The sequence below is a fragment of the Rutidosis leptorrhynchoides genome, chromosome 4, assembly GCF_046630445.1.
Source record: "Rutidosis leptorrhynchoides isolate AG116_Rl617_1_P2 chromosome 4, CSIRO_AGI_Rlap_v1, whole genome shotgun sequence".
Lineage (NCBI taxonomy): Eukaryota > Viridiplantae > Streptophyta > Magnoliopsida > Asterales > Asteraceae > Rutidosis > Rutidosis leptorrhynchoides.
This window is the reverse complement of record NC_092336.1, coordinates 20,832,600-20,850,465: the sequence shown is the minus strand read 5'-3', so window position 1 is coordinate 20,850,465 and position 17,866 is coordinate 20,832,600. Positions and strand designations below refer to the sequence as shown.

The 17,866-nt window shown below is 30.3% G+C and overlaps 1 long non-coding RNA gene across 1 annotated transcript; it reads left to right on the top strand.

Annotated features, from left to right (window-relative positions):
* Positions 1–8,398: 8,398 nt before the first annotated feature.
* LOC139904558 (uncharacterized) lies at positions 8,399–9,531 on the top strand. The gene is made up of 3 exons (XR_011778883.1): positions 8,399–8,548; positions 8,954–9,004; positions 9,283–9,531. It is a non-coding gene; the product is annotated as an uncharacterized lncRNA (long non-coding RNA).
* Positions 9,532–17,866: the final 8,335 nt, after the last annotated feature.

Genomic DNA, 17,866 nt, shown 5'->3' with positions numbered 1-17,866 from the left:
GCTCTAGCTCGCTTGGAAACACGTTTTGAAAATTACTTGGACAGCACTCCGTCGTAATATTTTATGTACATTATTATTTTTGTATCGCAAAAATAATAACATTAATAATAAAAATAATAAGATTAATAATAATCTTATTAATAATAATAATAATAATAATAATAATAATAATAATAATAATAATAATAATAATAATAATAATAAATAATATTACGGAGTATATCTATATTTGTGTATGTGTGTGATTATCTCGAGCCAAAAACTGCAATTTATAGAACCTGGCCTGAAATCTGGAGTCATGCGACTCGCATGGAAATGGCCTTCTGGCCATGCGACTCGCATGAGGACCAGGGACAGCTCACATTGTTTTGTATTTTAGTTTGTCGACATATTTAAATATAATATATATTATATTTAATTTATATAATTATTTATATATTATATTATATTTACGTGCATAGTTAACTTGTAACTTTTGTTCCGATAAGTCGTACGTTGTTACTTGACTTATGTCCCGGTTCCGGTTTCTCGAATGTCCTTTCGTACGCTGAGAAAACTTGCATTTTACATTTCGTGACTCGTACCTTTGTTAAAATATAGCCTTAAATTATTCCTAAACTATACCACTCAAAGTATATCTTAAACTTTCGAGTATTTTGGTCATTTACTTCTATAAATCATCGTCTCACTATTTGTTAAAATACATTTTTAAAATAGTGGTTTACTGTAGCAAAGTTACTGTAGCAAAGTCAATTTTTACTGTAGCAATTCACTGTAGCAAAGTAAATTTTACTGTAGCAAATAGTGATTTTCGAAAATACTGTAGCATTTTGGGTACTGTAGCAATTTGAAAATACTTTATCAAATTAGTGTTTTACTGGTTCATCTTAAACGTTTTAGTTAACTTATCTAAATATCAATCAAATCAATAATCGAATGTTACTATCGTTTACTAAATAACTTGAAATCATATATATTCAATTAGATATATAAACCAATAAGTTTAATGTACGGTATTATGCAATGAAAACTTTGTTACGTTTTCAAGTTATAGTATATATATGTATCTATTTACATATAATTGTTCGCGAATCGTTGAGAAAATCGAAGGGTACTTGAATAGTTCAAAAATTTTGAGATTCAGTTTTACAGACTTTGTTTATCGTGTCGAAATCATTAATCCTTTAAAGATTAAGTTTAAATTTAGTCGCAAATTTTCGGGTCATTACAAAATATTTTGGGATGAGAATACATGCATCTTTTGTTTTTCGAAATAGACACAAGTACTTAAATATATATTCTATGTTGAGTTGTACCTTTGTATATATCCCTAATAGTCTGGTAACTATTTGTTACATGTGGTTAACATGTAAGCGCGAATCCTAATGATAGATCTATTGGGTTTGACAACCCCACTCGGGCTAGTTAGCACTAGTTCATAACGGGTGTTTAGTACTTCGTTTTACTACATTTGGTATGGTGTAGCGATAACTTTGAAAAGGGAATATGCACGGAAAACGTCTGTTAAGTATAGTTACTGGGCGCTCAACAACATATTCTCGAATATCATTTTAATAAAATATTGTTCCCTAGATTAGGGGGAGAAATAAAAAAAAAATGATGCTTCATGATGTGAACATCAATTAAGGTATATTGAACTCGCACAAAAGAATGTGAAACGAAAGTTCAAAAATAATGCATATGCACTAAGAACTTAATAAAAATTAGTAGTTCAAAATGTTAGTAGTCCAAAATTTCATATGTCTGAGTCTGAAAATTATTAATAATTTCATACCTTGATTAGTGACTCGTGATCGTTTGATCCGGAGTGTAAAGAGGCAGTTCCCTCACAAGTTGCACTCATGTCAGTTTTGGCTTGATCATTTGGCGCCATCCGTGGGACCTGTACAATATGCCTCGTGTTCCCACTGTAAAATTGCCTCATTTGATATCTACGTAAGTTTTCGCTGCATATGTAAGTATCGTAATGGAAAAAGGGTGTAATTTGTGGGTGTGGATAAAAATATTATCATGATTAAATCATCTATGTTTTATGATCTACATCCTAAATCGAGAAAAGTGTATCCACTCATATAAATGGATCCACCAATTAAAAAGTAAGTTCATACGACTAAAACTGAAAATGATGTTCAACTCCTTTTTCCCAATACGGTGACTCACGGATTACATGATATCATGGAGCCATTATTTATAAATAATGACAGCCTCAATATTACTATACATCAATGCTAATAAATTTACATGTAGACACGGTGAGTTCAATTTAATTAACTCGTGCTGATAACGTGTTATAATTTAGTAGACTTATAACTACCTTTAATGGTTATAAGAACAAAGAGAGAGAAAAAAGAGAAGAAAGAGAGAAGAAATATTGATATTGATATTTCAAGAGAAATGGTACACCTTAAATGGTTACCATACATGTCTATTTATAGTATAAAATATTACTATGCAAAAAATATAATAATAATAAAATTAACATCCAATCTAGATATTTTATAACACAATCTAGATATTTTATAACATGATAATGAATAATGATAATGATGTAGACGTAGTAGATGTAGATGTAGATGTAGATGTGTTATTAAAGGTTTTGTGGTCTGTTTGATGGTGAAAATGAAATGGATTCGAATCTTCTATCTTACTAATCGGGTAAGTTAATTTCACGTGCCGCAACCAGATTCCTCCTCATCAAATTCTTTTTTTATCAGAATTTTGAATAAAAAAATTGGTTAATTTTGTATAGCTGACGCGTGTCCCTAATCAATCACACACGGATTAAATCAAACCTATTTTTCTCTCTCTTCAAACCGTCGCTCTCCTCACTAAATTAGGGTTACCTTCGATTTCATACGCCACCGATCAAATCTCATTCAAAAAGATCGATAAATTAAATCGTCGTTCATCAACCCTGAGTAGGCATCGATGTTAATTGGGATGATTTGGGGTGTATTTGAAATGTCCCGTTCTTATTGATTAAAAACGTTCCATATTAATTGATTTCGTTGCGAGGTTTTGACCTCTATATGAGACGTTTTTCAAACACTGCATTCATTTTAAAACAAACCATAACCTTTATTTCATAAATAAAGGTTTAAAAAGCTTTACGTAGATTATCAAATAATGATAATCTAAAATATCCTGTTTACACACGACCATTACATAATGGTTTACAATACAAATATGTTACATCGAAATCAGTTTCTTGAATGCAGTTTTTACACAATATCATACAAACATGGACTCCAAATCTTGTCCTTATTTTAGTATGCGACAGCGGAAGCTCTTAGTATTCACCTGAGAATAAACATGCTTTAAACGTCAACAAAAATGTTGGTGAGTTATAGGTTTAACCTATATATATCAAATCGTAACAATAGACCACAAGATTTCATATTTCAATACGCATCCCATACATAGAGATAAAAATCATTCATATGGTGAACACCTGGTAACCGACATTAACAAGATGCATATATAAGAATATCCCCATCATTCCGGGACACCATTCGGATATGATATAAATTTCGAAGTACTAAAGCACCCGGTACTTTGGATGGGGTTTGTTAGGCCCAATAGATCTATCTTTAGGATTCGCGTCAATTAGGGTGTCTGTTCTCTAATTCTTAGATTACCAGACTTAATAAAAAGGGGCATATTCGATTTCGATAATTCAACCATAGAATGTAGTTTCACGTACTTGTGTCTATTTTGTAAATCATTTATAAAACCTGCATGTATTCTCATCCCAAAAATATTAGATTTTAAAAGTGGGACTATAACTCACTTTCACAGATTTTTACTTCGTCGGGAAGTAAGACTTGGCCACTGGTTGATTCACGAACCTATAACAATATATACATATATATATCAAAGTATGTTCAAAATATATTTACAACACTTTTAATATATTTTGATGTTTTAAGTTTATTAAGTCAGCTGTCCTCGTTAGTAACCTACAACTAGTTGTCCACAGTTAGATGTACAGAAATAAATCGATAAATATTATCTTGAATCAATCCACGACCCAGTGTATACGTATCTCAGTATTGATCACAACTCAAACTATATATATATATTTTGGAATCAACCTCAACCCTGTATAGCTAACTCCAACATTCACATATAGAGTGTCTATGGTTGTTCCGCAATATATATATAGTTGGGTCGACATGATAGGTCGAAACATTGTATACGTGTCTATGGTATCTCAAGATTACATAATATACGATATAAGTTGATTAGGTTATGGTTGGAATAGATTTATTACTAACTTTCACGTAGGTAAAATGAGTAGTTTTTATCAATCTTGTTTTACTCGTCATTTCTTCGTTTCTAATCCGTTTTGAGTGATTCCAGTGGTCACGGTTTCGTATTGAACTTAACTTTATGAATCTAAATAGAAAAAGTATAAGTTTATAGGCGGACATAAAAGTTACAAGTCATTTTTGAAAGAGGTAGTCATTTCCGTCAAAAGAACGACATCTTGATGACCATTTTGAAAAACATACTTTCACTTTGAGTTTAACCATGATTTTTGGATATAGTTTTATGTTCATAAGAAAAATCATTTTTCCAGAAGTATAGCTTTTAAATCAAAGTTCTTCTTAACTTTTAATTATCCCAACCAAAACAGCCCCCGGTTTTACTACGACGGTGTATATCCAGTTTTATGGTGTTTATCGTGTTTCCGGGTTTTAAATCATTAAGTTAGCATATAATATAGATATAGAACATGTGTTTAGTTGATTTTAAAAGTCTAGTTAGAAGAATTAACTTTATTTGTGAACAAGTTTAGAATTAACTAAACTATGTTCTAGTGATTACAAGTTTATAACGTTGAATAAGACAGCTTTTTATGTATGAATCGAATGATGTTATGAACATCATTACTACCTCAAGTTCCTTGAATAATCCTACTTTAAATGAGAAAAATGAATCTAGCTTCAAAGGATCCTTGGATGGCTTGAAAGTTCTTGAAGCAAAATCATGACACGAAAACAATTTCAAGTAAGATTTCCACTCGAAATAAGATTGTTATAGTTATAGAAAATGAATTAAAGTTTGAATATGATTATTACCTTGAATTAGAAAGATAAACTACTGTAAGTAACAAAGGTTTCTTGATCTTGGATGATTACTTGGAATGGATTTAGAAAACTTGGAAGTAAACTTGCAATCTTGGAAGTATTCTTGATTTTATGAAACTAGAACTTTTGGAATTTATGAAGAACACTTAGAACTTGAAGATAGAAATTGAGAGAGATCAATTAGATGAAGAAAATTGAAGAATGAAAGTGTTTGTAGGTGTTTTTGGTCGTTGGTGTATGGATTAGATATAAAGGATATGTAATTTTGTTTTCATGTAAATAAGTCATGAATGATTACTCATATTTTTGTAATTTTATGAGATATTTCATGCTAGTTGCCAAATGATGGTTCCCAAATGTGTTAGGTGACTTACATGGGCTGCTAAGAGCTGATCATTGGAGTGTATATACCAATAGTACATACATCTAAAAGCTGTGTATTGTACGAGTACGAATACGGGTGCATATGAGTAGAATTGTTGATGAAACTGAACGAGGATGTAATTGTAAGCATTTTTGTTAAGTAGAAGTATTTTGATAAGTGTATTGAAGTCTTTAAAAAGTGTATGAATACATATTAAAACACTACATGTATATACATTTTAACTGAGTCGTTAAGTCATCGTTAGTCGTTACATGTAAATGTTGTTTTGAAACCTTTAGGTTAACGATCTTATTGAATGTTGTTAACCCATTGTTTATTATAACAAATGAGATGTTAAATTGTTATATTATCATGATATTATGATATATAATATATCTTAGTATGATATATATACAGTTAAATGTCGTTACAACGATAATCGTTACCTATATGTCTCGTTTCGAAATCATTAAGTTAGTAGTCTTATTTTTACATATGTATTTCATTGTTAATACACTTAATAATATATTTACTTATCATTTAACATAATTAACCAAGTGTATCAATATCTTAATATGATTCATATGTACCTAGTAAGACGTTGTTATAACGATAATCGTTATATATATCGTTTTCAAGTTTCTTAAATTAATAGTCTCATTTTTATGTATATAACTCATTGTTAAAATACCTAATGAGATACATACTTATAATAAAATCATGTTAACTATATATATAACCATATATTTGTCATCGTATAGTTTTTACAAGTTTTAACGTTCGTGAATCACCGGTCAACTTGGGTGGTCAATTGTCTATATGAAACCTATTTCAATTAATCAAGTCTTAACAAGTTTGATTGCTTAACATGTTGGAAACACTTAATCATGTAAATAACAATTTCATTTAATATATATATAAACATGGAAAAGTTCGGGTCACTACAGTATTCAGGTAATCGATTTTAGGTTTCTATACTACTCACGTTATCAGATAAAAGCATTGTAAATGCTAATACATCTCATGATTTGATTCAACGGTCTGTTAATTCACAAAAATTGTTCATCAGCAAATATATGTATATCTATTTTAGTAAATGTCACCATAATTTTAAAGTTGTATTCGAGAACTCATGTTTTTGGATTGTTACAAACAGTTGGTACCACAATATTGACAGGGGTTGTGTAATTGCTCTTCGTCTTGGATCCTCAATTTCAGGTATATATACTCCTAAAAAGTTTATTATTTTGGTTCAAATAACACAGAGTATTTTTTGTATTGAATTTAGCATATGCTTTTGTTGGCGTTCCATTAATTTGTGAGTTTGTTTATTCCTCCTAATATAGTGATTTTTACTTATGTGATGATTTGTATTTGTATTATTTGACATTTTTGTAAATAAATATCGGTTGTGGTTCTTGAAATTAGTTTGTTTCACATGGTCCTTTTAGAGGTTCAGAAGAGAAATATTTAGATGCTTTCTATCAATGAGGTATATTCATATTATTCAATTTTTAATATTATGTTATTTTATGCATTAGCTTTGTTGTTTGAAATGTTCAAGTATTCTTAAAATTGTGTATTATGTTGTTTGTAGGACAAAGAGTTTATGGTTTCCAGCATACTCATGTTACTACCAATCGTAATATTATTTTTGGTAAATAATATTAACTTATTAATTTTAGCTTTGTAAAAATAATATTAACAAGTAAATATGAAGGTGGCAATATGGGCGACTGTATATGGATGAATGTAAATATGATACTTTTTTTGCTTCATATTTGAAACTAATGCTTCACTTGATCGAATAAATTAACAGTGGTTTCATTGTTGGGTCAACGCTGTGGGTTGAATGTGCAAGTCAGTTTATTGAATATATGTCAAATACAGAAGACACTACGTGTTATTATGATATTTCAATTGGAACACTATCAAGGTATGTCCACAAAACACATATTTTGTTGTCAACGCATAATTGTTATTATCTTTAAATTCACCATTATTATGGCTTCACCTAACAGGTCACAGTTAGCACCGACTGGGTTTTTACAAAGGTTTTGATTAACGCAGTTCAGTCTGACATATCGAATTTTTGACCAAGGTCAGTTTCAGTAGTTCTTTTATCTATACAATATATCTTCAGGTATATTCATATTCATCAATATATCACCGCAAAAATGATGGATTCAACATCGATATAAATTTTGTTTTACAGTTCATCGGCGGTTCAACCAAACGATCGACGATTTTTGTATAATTTTTTTTATTTTTTTTGCAAATGTGTTACATTGAAACTGGTATGAACATTCTTCTTCAACTCGATCAATTCCATGTATAGGGTTTTTACAGGTTTTTGTATAACTTTGTAGTTTGACAAATTAGTTCAATGAATTTGTGTGAACGAGACATGAGATATACTATATAGTAAAGTAATACGAGTATATAATACAATATTATATATTGTTGGGTCTTTGATAATTAAGAATATTTTAAAAATAATTTTTACTGTCTTTTATGTAGCCACTGATGTGTCCATATGGATGAACAAGAAGATATCAGTCAGTGTACCTGCGGAGCTACTGCAGTCTGGGTGTTTTTCGAATTGCTTGAGTACCATTTGCTTATTTCGGTATGCTACTTATCTATACTCTCATTTGTTGTGCACTTCCCGCTGTACTAAAGCTTTGATGATCCGTGTTCATAATGTTTAATTAAGTATTAGTTAATTCAAGATGCACATGACACTTAGTCTGATACTGATATCACTAAGATATTTACTATTTGCATTTGCTTCTAACAAACATTTAACTTTTTATTCATATCATATAGGTTGGCTCATTTTTGTGATTGTCGTTACCTTTTATTACTGAAAAAATTAAACAACATGGTTAATTATGGAATAGGTTATAGATGTCTTTAAACATCTTTAAACATTATCTTTAACTATCATTAAAAAGACCTTTCAGTCTGCATTAGACGATTTTTCAACAATGTAGTCATGCCGAAATCGTACTGGAGAACGATGAGGCTGATAACGGTGATGGATCTTTCGATTCCAAGCCTGATGCAGGTGAGTAGTGTTACTTTTATGTACATAAATATTTGTAACAAGACTTAGATGATCTATATATATATACCTCTAACTACATAGCTGCTAACATTAAGGAAAAGCAATATATATTTCATTTGGATAATCAAAAGAGGTTGGTGCTTTACGGTCCGAATGACAAAGATTTGTAATATTCTATTAAATGGTTCACTTAGGGTGTGTTTGTTGCATCTGAATGGTACCATTCGAAGCTGAGCACTGAACCAGTAAGTGTTCAGACTGTTTGTTATGTCCTCTGAATGAGAGATTGGTACTGAACGAAAAGAAAAACTCTTTGAATCGTTCGCCTCTAAAACCCATTATGAACCATCCAGTACATTTATATTTACTCTAATACCCTTTTTATTTCTCTTTTGCATCTGCTAGCTCATCACATATGTGCTTCCTTCTTTAAAATCGATTGAAGTTTTTCACCAGGTAAATTTAGATTGATCTCGAGTTTTATAACCCTAATTTTTATTTTCTCTTCAATTATCATGTATATACATACACGCACATACCTGTATATACACCCTACTTTTCTTTTCTTTTTTCTTTTTTTTTTTTTAAAGTTGTTACTTTAATGTAACGACTGTGCTTTTAAAGAGCTATGTGAGTTTTGACTTTAGATTCATATTTTTAGATATGAGTTTTAACTTTATACCTTTAAGTATATCAAGTTGGTGATTCAATGGAAGTGCTGATTTTGATTTTAGTAGACTTTGGTTGGTACTAAAGCCTACAAGTTATGGTGGTTCCAAAGCCCGAGGTCAGACGGGTTCAAATAGATTGCGATACGGGTCTTTCGAGTGAATGGATGATCTTGTCGAGTCAGTTTTGTATATTACTCGGGCCCTTTGTTTTGACTATCCGTAAACTAACTATTGATTTGTTTTAATTTTAAGGTGATAGCTGCTACTTTTCTAATTCACCTCTGTATATATCTAATTGTGGATAGTAATGGTTTAAACCAAATGTTTTAAGTCATGGTTCACTCATGAACCAACTATCGCAAGTTGTATTCACATTATGCCAAATACAAATAGATAATATGTTAATCGATGGCTCTTGATGTATATGGATTAGAATATACTCAGGTGGTATTCACTAATGAACCAGTGTCATAATTTTAAACATGTTGTAAATAATTTGGAGGATGAAATTGTACTTTTATTCATTAATTTTTTTGGGTATTAGATGATGATTGATTCACAAAGAATTAAACGGGTAGAAATAACACCTTGACATTGAATGGACGGAAGTTTAGAATGATATATAAGGTTTAAAATTCACTCAAGAGGACTATTAATTATATTTTTACCGAGTGGACTTTTCAAGTTGTAATTTTGTTGTAATAAGTGCCTTTTATCAATTTGATGAAAGATTTCCTTCCTCTTTTATAAATAATATCCGCTTCCTTTTCGTGAAAAAAAAAGAGATAAGGTTGAAATAATATTTTCATTATTCAGTAGCACTATTTGATACAAAGGTTAAAATAGTAATTTTATATCATTCAGAGTGTTGATTCAGGATTCTAATCAAACAATGTATTTTCAATCAGAATAATAATTATTCAGAGCCTTTGAACTATTCAGAGAGCTCTGAATCATTAAGTGTTAAATCATTCAGTTTTATCAAACGCAGTCTTAGTTTACATTATATGTTAAAACACGCTATATTTGGCGAGGGGATGCTTAGGAGTACAATTTATATGATTTGAAATTTGTAGTATTTAGTAATATTTAAATGAATAGATATCAGACCGACATCCATCATAGTGTATTCAATAGTTGTATCATTCCTTTTGTATCATTCCTTTTTTGTTGTATATTCAATTTGACTAATAGTTGGTTCATGTTTAACAAGGTATTATAACTGAATTACAGAGGCATGGCCTATTTGTGTATATGGCTCTGATTCTCAAACTTTTCGAGCCACATTAAGAAATATATTCGTCTTAATCTACATGTTGAATGTTGTTAAAGATGACAAAATGTGCGTTTCGACATTTAACCTTTAAGCATTAAGGGAAAAATTCCTCGATGTATGTGTATTTAACCACTGATATTGATATTTCTTGAAAATGTTGATTCTCATAACAAACTCCTCACTCCAAATGAGAAGTCAGTGAAGCTTACAGATTTTGTTATTGCAAGGGAAGAAACGATTAGTGAATACATGATAGCAGAGACAGGGTCTTATTGTTGGATGGCACCTAAGGTCAGTAAGTCGGGCGACCAGTATTCATTAGCCCAACTCAAATATTAAGTATTTTTATGCTTTTCAAGGCTCACATCCTTTTGTTTACCCACTAAATATTGATATTTTCATATATATTGTTAACTTAGCCATCAATAGACACTCGGGAAGCAATGTATTGTGGAGCTCTTTCACATTGTGTGCACAGGTTCGTATTATATATCTTTCATCTATGTCTTAGACGTTCACGTATACATCCAATTCACCATCTTTTGGGTCCTGCTTTGTATTTTTAGTGTTAATAGGTTCACAATCTGAATTTGTTCCTTCATTTTATGCATATTTGGTAAGTAAGGAAAACATAATTATAGCGACAATATGGAGGGGTTGGATACTTGGGTAACAAGTTCAAAGCAGCTTCACAATAACTATTGTACTTATGATTCAAACAATCCAAGGGTATTTAGCAAACCTATATTGATCATACTATTAGCTGGTTAAAATCTTTATACATGTTTGCTTAATTGAAAGTTATAATAAATTCAAACTTTCAAGGACACTAAGAGTATTACAATGGGGCATGGATATATCCAACTTCATTTTTACTTCATCCATCATAAATGTGCATTAATAGATTGTACAGTACAACATGTTAATCCATTAGTTATGGTGGATGAAGTAAAAATGATGGTGGATATATCACCACCCATTACAATGGGATCATCGTTTACTTTACAACAAATCATGTTTATATCAATTCGTAACTTTATGTTGTGTAATCAATCTATGTATGAACTACTATAATTTTTCAAAATTTTACTAATGTGTATTGTTTACAAAAACATATTTTACTAATTCAACCACAAGAGTACTATTGACATTTTTCCTATAATAATGTTCTTTCATATATAAGTTTAAAAACCAATAATGTTTGCGGATGAGTCCCCGTGCAACGCACGGGCATAAATCTAGTGTGTATATAAATTACAATTGATATAGAGATGGTAGTGATGAGTCTAGAAGTCAAAGTGGTTAGGTGTGGCTCGTTAGGTTTATGCTTTTAAGACCATAGATAAGATAATGGTACACGATACATCCAATATTGTTTTTGATATATCCACCAACATTGTTAGCTACTTTTCAGTAATACCCACACATAAGTCCTAATACTAAAACTTGTTTAATGTTGTAATTTAGTAGTTTATAACTACCCTTGGCTTATTTACTAATTAGAGACTTATATGTATAAGTAAGAAAAGAGAGAGTTTATATATATGTGAAATATATTCAAGAGTACATTATTTGCTAATTCAAGAGGGAATATATATACTACATATTCTCACTATACAAGTATTAAAAAATTGTTAGCCAATATTGACTAATACAACATTTATGGACTTTTCATCCACATCTATAGACTTTTGTGTCCAGTTAAATTATTGGCACATATATAACACTCCCCCTTGGATGACAATTTTATTAGAGAGCAACTAGTACTGCCTCGTTAAAAACCTTGCTAAAGAAAAATCCAGTGGGATAAAAACTTTAGTCAAGGGAAAAAGAGTGCAGTATAGAGTTGACTCCCCCTCAAGTAGACATCGTTGAGTCGTCACATCTTTTGAACTTGCCTCATGCCAATATTGTGAACGTGTGTTCTGAAAATAGCAGTTGGGAGTGCTTTGGTGAAAATATCAACAGAGTTTTTGCTGGATTGAACATATCTCATTTCAATCTGGTTATTCTTAATGAGATCTTGAGTGTATGAGAAGAATCTAGGAGGTATGTGTTTTGTTCGGTCACTTTTGATATACTCTTCTTTCATCTGTGCTATGCAAGCTGCATTATCTTCATAGATAGTTGTTGGACTTTTATCGCGTTCTAGTTCACAAGAATCAGTAATGAGTTGTGTCATTGATCTCAACCAAAAACATTCCCGAGTAGCTTCATGTAATACAATCACTTTGGCATGATTTGATGATGTTGCAACAAGTGTTTGTTTTGGAGAACGCCATGATATTGCGGTACATCCATTTAGGAATACATATCCAGTTTGAGATTTAGCATTATGTGGATCAGATAAATAACCTGCATCTATATAACCAACCAAATCTTGTTTTGAATCGTTAGAGTAAAATAATCATAAATCAGTAGTTCCTCAAGGGTATCAAAACATGTGTTTGATCCTATTCCAGTGTCTTTTTAGAAGGAATTGAGCTGAACCTTGTTAACAAATTAACTGTAAAAGAAATGTCAGTTCTGTATAATTTGTAAGATACATAAGAGCCTCAATTCACTAAGATATGAAACTTCTGATCCAATAAGATCTTCATGATCTTCACGGGGATGAAATGGATCAGTGTCAATATTGAGTGATATATCAACCAATGGTTTTGTCTTTAAAAATGTTTTAACATCTTTTCTGTATAAGTTGTTCGATGTACAAATAAACCATTAGGCATATACTTAATTTGCAATCCAATGTAATACTTGGTTTTTCAAGATCTTTCATTTCAAATCATTTATTTATTTATTTATTTATTAATTTTTTTTTTTAAGAAGTTGAATGATTTCATAGATCTCTTTATTTGTTAATATGATGTTATGATCATTGACATAAACAACTTACAATCACATATTCGAACATTGTTTTCTTAATAAGAACACACGTGAAAATAAGATTATTTGTATACCCTTTTTCTTATCAAATAATCACTTAGTCGGGTATACCACATGCGACCCGATTGTTCAACCCATATAAAGATCTTTATGATTTAATGGAATACATTTCCTTGGTTGATTAAATGCTTTTGATACCTTAAACCCTTTAGGTATATATTATATATATATATATATATATATATATATATATATATATATATATATATATATATATATATATATATATATATATATATATATATATATATATATATATATATATATATCAGTATTAAGTGATCCATATATATAAGTAGTAACAACATCCATGAGATGCATTTTTTAAGAAACTGCCACGTTGATTAAGTATCTAAAAGTAATTGCATCTATTACAGAAGGATAAGTTTTTCTCATAATCCATTCTTGGTCTTTGAGAGAAATCTTGAGTTACAAGTCTGACTTGACCTTGTAAGTTCATTTTCTTATTTCCTTTTCGAATTCAAATTCATTTATATCCCACACGTTTCACATCTTTAAAAGTGATAACGATTGATCCGATAACTTTTCTTTTATTGAGCGATTGTAATTCAGCTCGTATTGCTCCTTTCAATTGAGCTCAGTCATGTATATTTTGACACTCAATGACAAATTTTGTTTCTAGGTCATCATCTTTATTCATGATGTCATTATATGAAAAATTCTCATCAATATTTATCATTCCGTTTCGGTTCCATAATATTGCATAATTTATTGCAATTTATGTATTTATTATCAATATCCTCTGCAGAAGGAGTATTGATATTTGGTTCTTCTTGAACACTTTATTTTACCTCATTATCAGCTGATTTTATTTTCGAGGATTTTTATCTTCGGAACCAATTGATCTTCCACGTTTCATGCGTGGCAAAGACTCAAGAGTGACATTATTGCCAGCTTTTGGAATTTCAATTCGAGCTGGAGCATTTACTGCTATTATATATGATTTAGTCACTCTTTTTGTATCTTTAAATGCATCACGTAATCGATTTGCAAGTTCTTGCATATGCATTATTTTTGAACTTTCGTTTCACATTCTTTTGTGCGAGGATCAAGATACCTTAATTGATGTTCACACCATGAAACATCATTTTATTTATTTTTCATTTCTCCCCCTAATCTAGGGAACAATTTTTCATTAAAATGACAATCAGCAAAACGTGCTGTAAAAACATCACCCGTCATGGGTTCAATATATCTTATAATTGAAGATGTTTTATATACAATATATATATTCCCATCCTCCTTTGAGAGCTCATTTAGTGCGTTGTGGTTGTGCAACTAGAACATATACTGCACAATCAAATGTTCTAATGGTGGGAAATATTTGGCTCTCGGCCAAAATCAAGTTGTAGGGGAGAATATTTATGAGTTGCACTTTGTCTAATGTGAAATAATATCGCAGCATGTAAATTTGCATGTCCCCATATATATCACTGTGAATTCTTTCAAGAAACATTGGTGATTTTTTCTCAATATGCTTTTCATTAATCACCATATGTGCTTTTCATTAATCACCATATGTGCTTTTCATTAATCACCATATGTGCCTTTTCATTAATCACCATATGTGCCTTTTCATTATATATCATTTTCACCATATGCTCTTTTAATCATATGCGCTGTGCTTTTCATCACATGCACTTTTCATCATATGCGCTTTTAATCATATGGACTGCGCTTTTCAACATATGCGCTTTTTATCATATGCGCTTTTTGGTGCTACATAGATATTTCTCATTTCCGGTTATCATTGACTGATAATCATATCCATTATGATATATATCAGAGAAACTTAACAAATTTCTCTTTGATTTGAGAGAAAATAAGGCATTGTTTATCAGAAAATTCGTACCATTTGGTAATATGAATTTTTACCTTTTCCGTTCCTTATATCAATTTTGCAAGACCTGATATAGTATTTATAATTCCTTCATTTGATTTAAATCAATGAAATATTTCTTAGATTTGATCATAGTGTGTATGTTACCACTATCTACAATACATAGGTCTTTACCATTTAATTGATGTTGTATTTCAGCAGGATTCATACTAAAACTTCAAATAAGATAAGCAAATAATGAGTTATATTTCAGCAAGATAATCAAATTATATTACCTGCAAATAAGTTACAATTTGAAGTACATAAAAGATAACACTTAATAAATATATGCGTTATGGTCTAAAACCATTTATTTATGAGTGATACATAACAAGCTAGGCATATTAGAAAATTCAAAACATTCAAGTCTCAAGGTAGCTCAGGGTTTATTTAATCAAGATTTTTCAACAGATTCACTCTGATTTTCTTTTCTTTTGGGACTTATTTGTAGAGCTAAATAAGATGTTCATATATTCAAGAAATAGTTACGCACAAGGAATTCAAATGATTCCAAACTTTAATCGCGCTCACAATTTGAGCATCATCTTCCCTTTCATTAACTTGGGGAGCGGTTCAACCAAGAACCTCGCAAGGTTCAGTCAAGAACCTCGCAAGGTTCAACGTGGTCAGCTAAAAGAACATCTTTTACTGTCAATCGTTTAAAGTTTCTCAACATGATTAAAACCCTATTTGGAATTGGGCTATATGTGTACTGTTTGAATTCTTTTTTGGATAGTGATATGGCTTTATGATTTATTTGATCCATGTGTACTGAATTGTGGAATATTACTTTATGGTTTTGACATATGCTTATTTGTGATAGACAAAATGCTAGATAACAAGAATATTAATTATCTGTGTACCACTTGTTGTTGCTTTCGAAGTAAAATAATCAGCCCCACCACCACAACTATATAAAGTAAGCCCATTTGTCATGTTATACATATATGCATAGGTGTATTTGTGGTTTAATCTTTATCCTTTAGTTCAATAATTTCAAGCATTAATTAATATAGACTGCCATTATTGAATTTGTTATATTCACATGTGTATGGAGTTGTTATATATGGAGTTGTTAAAGGCTCTCGGTTTCTTACACAATTTAATTTATGTTATGATTATTTTTATATAGTGAAGCTATATGTTTGTATGCTTTGTATGCAAGTGATGATTGAAGTTATATGTTATAATATACTATGTTTGTATGGAAGTGTATTGATGTTATATATGGATTGCTGATTGTTATATATAGCACAAGTACCTGTGATTTTTTTTTTTTTATAGCATGTGTACTAATATAGAATTACTATTTTGTATTGATTGGCTTATATAGTTTTGTAAATGTAATTATGTTTCATCATCATGTTATATTATATCTGAATAGCGCTAATCTTTAGTGCATCAAATAAAAGATTCAATAACATAGTTATGTTTCACAAATATCCTCATATGTAATCACAATACTTGATCAATAAAAGTGTATAAACTAACAATCAAGATCAGAGTATTTAAGCATACAACGATTAAATAAGAAAATATATTCCAGAATAAATTTAGAACCCTTAATTATCAAGTTAGATTCCGATATATATGATCACACCAAACATATATAACAATATATATAATCACGGCAAGCAATCCATATTCTATAAGCTCACACGGGTATTTCTTGAAGCAATATGTAATTAACACTAAGATATCAAAGATATCAAGTATACATCACTGAAGTCATGTTACCAAGAACTAATAAATAATTAATATAGATAAGCATATCATAATTTCTTCTAGAATATGTATGTAATATTAAGTCCAATTAAACTGGTTAAAAGCAACAACAGAGTGTAGCAAGATATTAACAATCATAATACATATTGCAAATTAATAAGTCAGATTCTTAATATACAAACATAACAATCTGATCGAACTAAATCAGTTTATAAATTTAAAATCATCGCAGCAGAGTAGATTATATATTGTATACATCAGAATCATATATTAAAATAAATGTTTAGCGTAATTCGAAACCAATACACATATTAAACAAACCTATTAACCAGTGTATACAATGAGCAGCTAATAGTATCTTATTATTCATATAAATTCGCATAACAATTATGAACTGAAACACAGGCAGTACATATCGAGATCATATGAGAACATGTTACAGCAAATTAGTTAACAACAGAATATATGTTATGTTTAATTTTTAGTTTCGTGGAACTTGAATATGTTTAAGTTTGTAGGAATATATGTATACGAAACTGAAATAGCCGAGCATATAATCAACCAAAAAGAGAAAGTTAAAACGATCTAACCGATATTAAGGTTGAACCGAAATTGAAGGTTGAACTGGGCTTGTGTTTGACACAAACCCCTTAAACAAATTCGACGTCTGTTCCCAGGGTACACCGGTCTGAGCAGCGTACTGCCGGACTTGAACACTTGCCTTGATTAGTGACTTGTACTTACTTAGATAAACCTTGATTATACAGAGCACTTCGTGCTGATAACGTGTTGTAATTTAG